At 42.2% G+C, this 10,865-nt stretch overlaps 1 long non-coding RNA gene across 1 annotated transcript; it reads right to left on the reverse strand.

Annotated features, from left to right (window-relative positions):
- Positions 1-10,403: 10,403 nt before the first annotated feature.
- On the reverse strand, positions 10,404-10,865 carry LOC115587097 (uncharacterized). The gene is made up of 2 exons (XR_003984967.1): positions 10,675-10,865; positions 10,404-10,510 (listed from the first exon to the last, which is right to left on the reverse strand). It is a non-coding gene; the product is annotated as an uncharacterized LOC115587097 (long non-coding RNA).

Here is a 10,865-nt window from a genome sequence, read left to right on the forward strand (position 1 = left end):
CACAGTGTCATATAATAGGATGAATGGTGTCTCTGTCTCAGCCACTCTGCCGCCCATCACTTATTTCTGCACTATACAAGTTCAGTGAGAGGACAGGATCACAGCGTTGCATAATGTTTACTTCAACATACACGTTTTTAACACATTGTTATAGGGTCATTTCATGCCAACTCATCCAAAATCCGGAACTTTTCCTTGGTAATGTCATGGCTTTTATTTTATTTGTTTGGCTTTGTGAGCTAAAGTTCAGCATTTTTTTTGTGATGATGTACTCTAAGCCTCATTAATAACAGCAGTCAGCATAGTACAGATATTGACCAATGACATCAAACCACAGAATGTGATATTGCCACCAGTGAAAAGTATTGAGCTAATTTCAAAATGTATAAACAATGTAGGAGGAATATAACATCTAGACATTGTCACCAGAGCAGTATCTCTGTGCCCGCACATCACACAGGTGACCCTAACCCTAATTTCAGTAACACCCAATAAAAACATTGAATAGAATAGAAACCCGACCTAGGGCCCTTTGCTGCATGTCACCCCCCTCTCTGCCATCTCTGAAGCTGTCCTATCAATAAAGCCATACAAAGGCCAAAATGTTTTTTTAAAAAGTGTTTTTATTGGTCAATTCAAATTCAAAAGCCCTCACTCAGAAAAACACCAGTCCGACTCACTTTAAAGTCTGATTCAGCGTGTTTTGATCCCGAATCAAAAGTGACATTTTCTGCATTGAAATACTTTCTGACGATGTTGCAATCTCTTCCTGTCTCCCTCCGCACTGACTTCACTTTATCAGGCCATCTCCACCAGCACTCCCGCCCCACGTTTCCAACATTCGCTGTGAAGTTTTCCAGTGGGCACGCACTTGAGCAGGGCTGGGATTTAGACCTGGAGGATGTGATCAAAATATGATAATAGAACAGACATGATTTTCATTCCACCAAGTTTTCTCTCCGGACTTATCTGCAGTGGGAGGCTTAAGAAAGGCTTTGGGTACACACATCCATACAGCAGTGGAGAGATTAACGGAGATCGTCCAGCGACAGAGAGGATTACCTGGTATAGGGCAACAGGGTGCAAGATAGCATCTCGAACACGGATGGAAAAGCTGAAAATTTTATAATGAGCTTTTGAATTCTGTGACTCTGCCTTATTATACAAACACTAAATGTACTATCATACCAGCTTCTTGCAGTTTGATAATACAGGCTTTCAGGCAATTGTGAAGTGTGAAGCGCTAAATGCAAGAGTCACAAAAACCTAATTTGTTAGCTTGAAAATGGAGTTCTGCTGTATTTCTGGAGCTTACGGCTCCAGCTTCAGAATGTACAGAGTTGCATCCGTGCATCTACACATTGTCACTAGTAAGAAAGCTTTACTTCTACATTTCAGTGGAATTTAAAGAAGGAACACATTTTAAAATACTGGTTGGACAAGAAGAAAGAAGAAGTTCCCAACCTCTTTGACTGCAGTTTTAAATGGGGTCGTCATGAAGAGCTCTGTGAGTCTCCAGCTGGGCCTCTTAAGAGTTTTACAGCCCTACAGCACAAACGGTAAATGGACCCGCATTCATACAGCGCTTTTCTAGTTTACCCACTACTCAAAACTCTTTACAGCTCTTGTCACATTCGCACATTTCGTACACATTTTGGCAGAGATTGCCATGCAAGGTTCTGACCAGCTCATCAGGAGTGATACAGCGCTTTCTAGTCACACCGATGCGTTTGGGGGTCGAGTGTCCAGCCCGAGGACACTTCAACGTGCAGCCGGGTGGTCCGTGGATCAAACCACCTAACTTCCGATCAGCATTTGGCTGTTGACCTGACCTCACCATATCTAACAAGATGTCACGGGGGTTGTCATGAGCGTGCATCTCATCTCATCTCATCTGTCACATCTAGCCCCGACCAGTATGTTGTTTTTGTGCTCAGAAGACATCTAAATCTAGCCTTTCACGCGTAGCTTCTGAATGTGCACGCAAAGGTTAAAGCTGTGCACTTTTGTTAGCTATCTCTTGCTTCACACTAAAAGCGTTTGACCGCATGACAGCTCATTCAACTTGACAGCACTAGCTGAAAGGTCTTTGAAAATTGCAGCACAGTCTAAAATAATATTTTTATGTTAAGGGAAGAAAATGTGTAAAGACATTTCCTTTCTTGACAATTTGTGAGACACACGGGGAGGAGGGTAACTGAACAAAAAGCATGCTGAAGTCTAAAGTGCAATAAATCCCAAATATTAAGCCCAAGGATAAAAAAAAACTGTCTCAAAAGGCAACACAATACAAGACGCAGGCGGGTACAACATTGGAGAAATGAAGAAGTATAAAAAGTACCCAAAAGAAACACTGAACAAACCTTGGAACACGAAACACACAGGAGACATCGGACACGAGAACACGATGCATGACAAAGCAGAAAAACTGACAAAGGGATAAAGAGAAACACAGGCTGAAATGGACAGGACCAATTAACAAATGAAACACGGAGAAAAGGAGGGAAGAGGGCAAAGGGAGTAAATAAAAGGCAAAATGGGGCACGAGTGGAGAACATTATTTTTGTTAACTTAATAAACTTGGTAGCCAAACTTGCTACTAGTATATATCTCCCAGCTGAAAGCAGGGGCTGTATTGTTGGACTTGACACCTCTTGAGATACAAAATGGTCTTACAAGACCTGATGGACCAGGGCTCGCTGGTTACCATGTTAACTTCATTATATAGCTATATAAATACACGGTGTCTCAGGCAGGCACCTGTGGGATTCTGGGACCTCTCTCTGTCTACCATGCTGCCTTCTATTCTCCTGCTTCATATCAAATTTGACAACCCAATTTACCTGAAAAGAGCCAATTCATTAGAGGAACAAGGCTCCACTAGACTGCAAGTGTAATTACAGCTTCTAAAACTATTGCAGGGCGAGGCAATTTCCTCACTGTCAACTTGAAGCTGAAGCCGAGGACAATACAAGGAACAGGAAACAGAACCTTTCACCCTGGGACGACTACTGCTAATGAAGCGGCACGTTACATGACAACAACAGCCATGTGACACTGTCGCTGCTGAGGAGTTCATGATGAGGAACTGATGATGCGACTATAGCACAGGGGAAAACACTCAAAGACAGGACACTTTCATTAAGTTGTCATCGTAAAAGTCGTACAAGTACCGAGAGACTAAACATGCTGATTTGTACCTTTTACTGGCTTCGTACAGTAGCAAGTTATTACCCTATCTTGATTTCAGTCCAGAGTTGTAGATGTAATTAATCTGAAATTATAGACGTAGTTACAGAAATACATGTTTTTACCAGGGTAACACTCTCATGTCTGTTCGACGTGTATATGTAAGTATAGTGCTAGTCAGGATCCTAAAGTAAGACTAACAGCTAGAAGCAGCAGGGGAAAAGCTAGCTGGCTAGCTGCCACTGCCCGAAGATCAGTAAAATGTCTGTTTGCATCTATAAAGCATGTGGAGCCTCCGGTTGCAGACATTAAAGAACGTGAGCCTCATCAGGAAGAGTCTCATTAACTTCCTGAGGAGACTCAGGTCCTCTAACGTCTGCAACCGGATGTTCTATCGGTCTGTTGTAGCGAGCGTCATCTTCTGTGTTGTCCTGGGTTGCGGGCATCAAAGCGAAGGACGCCATCAGACTGAACAAACTCGTAAAGAAGGCAGGGTCTGTTGTTGGCTCTGAGCTCGTCACCCTGGAGGAGGTGGCAGAGGACATGATGCTGGCAAAACTGCTGGCAGTCATGGACGGGGTTGCCAACTCCCTGAAAAATAAATAAGGGACACCTAGTTGGCAGGGCCTGCCGACACGATTACAATTAATCTATGTATTGCTTTTATGTATTATTGATCTATTTTATGTATTCATCTATCAATTGTATGTGTTTATCACACTAAACACCCAGCTCTTTGGCCATAAAATAATAACTACAGAAAAAGTGCGCCGGTAGACATTATCTACACTTTTTCCAGCCACATGTTTTCTTTTTCCCATTGGAGTCTGTATTTTTGCAGCCTTTTCTTTTTTTTTTCTCGGAGGAGTAACGTTACTGCTCGTGGCGGAAGGCGTGCCGTCTGCAGTGTCCCGTGAATCCGTATCGTCCGTGGTAGCCATACTGGATTGTTTTCCCAGTTGCCCCAGTCACTTGTCTTCCGATATCTTCTTGCAAGCAACAGTACCTCGACCAATGAGAAGAGCTGGATTCTTCATTGTTCTTCTCATGTGTTAGTGTGCTGTCAGCTCTTTGGTCACAGAGCAGGAGAGGCCTGGCAATAAGATTACCGTACATTTTCATATAAAACGCTACTTTAGCATTATAATTATATATTATATTTTATTATATATATACAGTATTTTGTAGTATCTATCTGTCTATCTATCTAAAACTAAGTGATTAACATGTTATGCCTAATTTTCAGTACACACTCAGATCTCACTGTGTACTGCTATTGAACTAGCATACACTTATTTGCTTTACTGCAGGAGAGGCCGGGTCCAGGTGAGTGAGGAACAGAATCGGGCTCAGCAGTCTCTACTGACATCATGAAAACGGATGAAGAGACTGAGGAGGATGAAGGAAGCTAAGAAAAGCTAAAATATATAATACAGTTAATCTCACACTGGATTATAGTCTTTTACCCGACTTTTGCACCAGCTTGGAGTTCTTGCTCTGTGACTAGTAACTGACATTAGCCTGCTCCCCGCGTCTTGTGTTGCACTTGCTTGATGTTTGGCCGTTAATAATGTTTTGAACTCACTCGTTTATGATCTATATATACATCTATATATGTACACATGCCATATATACATTACTGCGCTGAGGTTTGGGGAAACACTTACAAAACTTCATTACGGTGACTTACTATCCTGCAGAAAAGAGCAATAAGGACTATTCACAAGGTCAACTACTTGCAACATACAAATCCACTTTTTATACAATCAAAACTACTGAAATTCACTGACATTGTATCTTACCAAACAGCGATCCTCATGTATAAGGCAAAAGACAGACAATTACCAGAAAATATACAAAATTTATTTAGGAATCTGGAGGGAGGTTATCAATTAAGAGGGGAACATAACTTCAAAAGATTAAACAGACGAACAACCATGAAAAGTTTCTGTATATCTATTTCTGGTGTCAAGCTATGGAACAACCTAAGTGAGGAACTCAAGCAAAGTCCAAATATCAACCAGTTCAAGAAAATGTACAAACACATGTTATTTAGCAGGTACAATGGATAATGGTCATTAATGAGTATTGGTGATTATCATTTATTTATTGATGCGGCATGGTGATGAGAGGTAGAGAATGTGAATGTGTGTGTGTGTGTGTGTGTGTGTGTGTGTATGTATTTATGTGTATATATGTGTGTACGTATATATATATATATATATATATATATATATATATATATATATATATATATATATATGCATGTATATGTGGGTGTGTATATGTGTATGTAGATATATATATTAATTTCATTTAGACAAAGGGGTGAGAGCTAACAAGCTATGCTTCTTCTCACTCCTTTTCGAATATGTCATTTATTTTATTTTTATTATATTTATTTATATATATTTTTTTTATAGAATTATTATTTTGCTTCCTCAAAATCTTCATTTCTATATTATGTTGTGCAAATAATTTGTTAAATAGCAATCAGGAAGCTGTGTTCTATTTGCATATTCGGAATAAAATAATAATGAAAAAAAATAAAAACCTAAAGTTATGCAGTCATAACAAACACACATGTACAGCTGACCATATTTCAGACAGTGGTGTATACAGTGAGTTGCACTTTAGAGTAGATTCGTAGTTTAACAAAGCCAGGTGATGCTCAGGACCAACAACATATTCTTAGTCGATGCACATGTCTCACGTTAGCAGATGTTATAATAACCATGCCCAAAACATATCAGAACCTCACTCCATCTTAGAGAAGATTTCCCCACGTACGACGATCTGTTTGGAGAAAGTTGGCTGAGTGTATCGTGATTGTATTTAGTAATCGGCTGACACCTGCAAGAGATTTGCAGATTGAATGTATTGCACGATGAAAACATGCCCGCATATATATTACGAGCCCTGCTAGAAGGTGAATGCATAATGTGCGGCACCGAAAGCAATACCTCTATCAAAATATTTCTTTTTTTCTCTAATTGTTTCCCCGGGGTGCTGAAAGTTATTTTCCCGATCCTTTTGAAAGTTACAATAACACGATCCAGCATCTAGAAATACCTGATTTCTCTCCATTTCATGCTGGATATGTAAAAGGCTTCTTAACTGGGTCACACAGGAGAGAGGCAGCCGCTGCTCCCCTCGTTTGCCCTCTATCAGCACTGAAGGATCTCCAAAACAATTCAATCCCGTCTGTGCCGGTCGCGGCCCCCTCCAATGATTAGCCACATCCATTTACACAGACGCTTTCCCTTTCCCGTGCTAAATCTTACGAGCGCAATTACGCTCAGGCAACTAATATAACCTCCTTTCTACTTAACTACTTTGTGTAAATTCAACCTGGCAGGTCATTACAGGCACTGGTAGCCATGGTAACAATGATGTCAAAGGCAAAATATTTTCCCAGACCTGAGTTTTAAACGGTTTGTGTTTTTAGCTCGACCATGGTGGCTGCAGATGAGCGTGGGTAAAGTGCACCAGATCTCCGTACAGTGCTCGACATAGAGCTCAACAGTGAGGTTCCGGGAGGGAAAATGCCATTCATATTCTGCATATAGATTTTGATTATTGGCCATAGTGTCGTAACCGTCCAAAGTAGACTTACCACGAGTTATCAGATTGTCAAACGATGATATATGATCCTGTAGAAGTCACAAGTCTGTATGATATCAATCTTGTTTTGAGAAAAACATGTTTTATTCGCGATGTCATGGAGAAGTACTACACTACCCACAATCCTATAGTGTAACAGCGACGTCTCTGATTGGCTGAGCTCGCTGTTACCATGAAAATGTTTACCAAACCCGCAAATTTCATGTTAGCTAGTTACTGCTAACACTGAACTCTACGATGGTTTACCACAGAGCGACCATGATTTCACTTTTTGACCTACTGCGTTTATTTAGTGATGAGGAGAAGAGTTTATTAAGGGTTCACCCGAACATGAAATTTGCGGGTTCGGTAAACATTTACATGGTAACAGCGAGCTCCACCAATCAGAGACGTAACTGTTACATTCGCAATGGTTTATGGGATGAGTAGTTCCTTTACTCTTAAGATAATTATGTACACAGTCTTGTACCTTTGCTTTTTTCTCTACGTTTTCCAACATTTTTTTTGCGCCGAATGAAATGTTTTATGGTCACGATTCATCTCCTAGATGATTGGCTCGGTTCCAGTCCTAAAACTCTTTATATAAGGATTTTATGAAACGTCAATGGAGTAAATGAAAGGCAAATTCACTTCCGGAGCCGGAGCCGTTAAAAAAGTGGACGGTCACTGTTGAGCTCTACTGAATTTGGACGGTGGCAAAGTTTTCCACCAAACCCTGTGTGAGTGTGCAAACAGATCCTCACATCTCCCCCTCAAGGCCGCTCGAAAAAGGTGCATCTGTTTAGTTTTCGGCATTTGGCGAGCGTGGCGATACAAAGCTCTACATATACATGATCCTTTAGACTTAGGATGGTCGTTTTTTTCGCTTGTGTGTGTTTGTATGAGGGTCTTTCGGAATTAAATATTCAGCGAGGTGAACTGTTTAGTCAGCTGGAAAGTCAAATCTTCCGGGCAGATTGGAACCTTATAATTCAATCTGAGGATTTCTCAAACTTTTAGGGGGTCTGTATCAGCTCGCAAAATAAATGAGAAGTTCACTCAAGAGCTTTTTTTTTTTTTTTTGCATAACTGGACCAGGACTCATTGGACCAGAAACTCATCTCTTTCTGTGAGAAAGCCCTGCACCGAGTCAGCGCCTCTCCTCCTTTGTGTGTTCACGACGCACAGCTTGACTCTGATTCATGTGTGAAGCGGGCTTTCTTAGCAAAGTACTGGTCTCATAACAAACCCTTTTAAAATAATTAGACATAACGATGGTGGCGCGGAGGGGGGAGGGGCACGGGCTGGAAAGAACCGAGCGTTTTATGCATCGGCATTAATGTTTTATTCACAAAGGTAAAGTAAAGTAATCACTCCCAACCGGCCCAGGGCAGCCTGCACAAGAGGTTCTGGACCGGAGCTATCAAACATCTCAGAGACTTCCTGTTATATCCTGAAATTTAGAGAAGAAGGCTGCCAGACACACTCAGCTCAACTAAAGCTTTTCTACATTACAGGGGCTGCTGCATTATGAAGTTTTGGGGGAACATTTTAATGAGAAGACAAAGATCTTCATCGACTGTTTTTTTGTGTGTGTGTGTGTGAGTGTGTGTGTCTAAACAAATCAAATAAGACATCTCTCTTCATTCTCATTAAGGTGCATCTTAAAAGGGACGATATGGATCGTCGTTTTCACTTTGCACAGAGAAAATCAGATGTTGAGCATTGAATCAGTCCGGACCAATGAATCGTTACACCCCTAAGTGTCCTCAGTGATCTTCACGTGCCCCTGCATGTATGACTTTTACAGCTCCAAACAAGGAACATCCTCTCCACAGCGATGACGAGTGAACAGACACTGTGAAAAGGCAATCAAAGCTCGAGTAGTGACTGCAGAGGTCGCGAAAAAAGCTCAGAAAAATCTCGTCTGCAAAAACAGCACCCATGTCACCTGTTTGTGACTAACAAGGTCACTGGAGGATGCTTGAAAGGTGTTTTTTTTTTATTATTTTTTGTGTTCAATCAATGTCTGCTCCATCAGATGTTTCCATTTTGTCTCTTTTTTTTCTGCCATGTAAAAAGGATGTGACGAAAACTGTACGAAACAAAAATAACAAGACAAAATCAGGAGGGGATTTTTTTTTTTTTTTTTTTTTTCCGTTACAAATGATTTATTGCTTCTAACGACCTGAAGACCTCTAGGGGCCAAAGTGAGAGAAAGCCTGGAACTGAGAAAATCCAAATGTTACGGGAATCTTTTACAACTGGTAGTTGCCGAATTCCGGCTGATTCACGGCGCTGCACTTTAAATGTCGAATGTTGCGTATCCTCACTTTGTAAGGATGACAGCACTATTAGGGTGTAATGGGCTGCTGTCCCGTTGCGAGCGCGCTATTTCGGTAAATAGCAGCACATCTGGGCCAAAGCAGACTAAATGCCTATTGATGGTTAATAGTCTGATTCCAAGTGTGCTGGGCTCGACTCACACAGAACGAGACCATCGGCAGATGCTTCCGCGCTCTGTGTCACGCATTCAGAGGTGAAAAGCTCGAGAGAGTTTAGCAGCAAGTAAGAGACTGGAAAGCAACAGCGAAGCTGAAGGAGGGAGAGGCTGAATCGAAAATAAATAAATAAATTACAAACAGATGGGAAGGAGTCGTTTCGTGGTGAGATTTCACTCGAGTGTAAAATAAGGGTGCTGCTGTCTGTGCAGGAGAAACTGAGGGGTTGAAAAAGAAAAGTGAGCAGAGAGATGAGTGGGAGTCAAATAAAAAATAAATAAATAAATAAAAGATCTTATTGAAGTGTTTTTCTGTGACTCCAGGATTTCAGGTTCCGGTGTATTTTTGCCTCACCCTTTTCACCCTCTTTCTTTATAGATGTCGGCGTCGGAGGCAAGGATGTAAATCGCTCATTTCCCGTGTGGAGTTCTGCCTGACTGCTCTGTTCTTCATCTCCTCAGTCTGGCCTGCCCCGAGTGCTCGCCACACTCCGTTTCATTTCGCTCGGTTTCACCGCCCTGTGCTCCCTCTGTGTTAGTCGGGCTTCTGCGCCGCTCAGCCTCGAAATCCCTTAAACCTCACCCGGAGGTTGAAATTTATTACAGAGGCACATGTTTTAGATTAAAATAGAGGAATCACCACTTCAGCCGGGAGAGAGTGGCGCTCCTGAGCCGTGACGTCCCAGTCAAGTGTGACTATCGCCGGGCGGCAGGGATCTTCGGATTTAGGTCTTCCGGTCTGACCCACAGTCGTCTGAATACGCACGAGGACAAGTGTGCTCGCTGCTGAGAAAGCAAAACACTCGCCGCGTTTAAATAAAGTTCATCAGAGTTAATTCGACACTTTAGTTCTGACCTTTTGTCGCCCCCGGAGCATTATCAGCTCTGATTCAGCAAACAACTCTCTAATCAACTGCTGACAGTTCCAAATAATTACCACTGAAAACGGAACACTAATTAACACAGAGAGAAATGGCCTCATATTAGCCTGCGTTTGTTTGCCTCGAGGAGAAACGCACAACAGCCGTCTACAAATACTCCATCATCTATTTGAACACAGCAGAGGTCAAAAGCCTCTTAAATAATCCGCCGAGTGACAAACAGCGCGTGGCGAAGAGAAGAGAAGTCGATTTAATGAAGGAGTGAAGCAGGAGATCGGGCCGTCGCAGGCGGCACTCGGGGTGCTGATTCTGGACTCTGTTTTCCAGGGAGGGGTTTCTAAAAGATAGACTTAGTCAGACTCACAGATGTCATCCCCATCCCACCCAACCACCCACATGTGAATACAGAAATACATCAGCACAGCGGAGAGCGTGGGAAGCAGCAGCTGACTGAAGTAGTGGCGAAAAAAAAAATTGCATTTGCAGAAATACTACCACTACCGTGCGACTGCTATCAAGCTGCGGCGCGAGGAAGTTATATAATGTTGGTTTCAGTCGTCTTACAGGAGAGATCACGGTGTGTGCTCCGTGGTTTGAGGCGCACACGGCTCAGCGGGAAGGGACGTGACACCTCAGGTGCACCAGGGAGTGTTCAGCATCGGTCTCTGGATGGGAGCACACGAGCCGCGACG

Source organism: Sparus aurata, chromosome 8 (genome assembly GCF_900880675.1).
Source record: "Sparus aurata chromosome 8, fSpaAur1.1, whole genome shotgun sequence".
Lineage (NCBI taxonomy): Eukaryota > Metazoa > Chordata > Actinopteri > Spariformes > Sparidae > Sparus > Sparus aurata.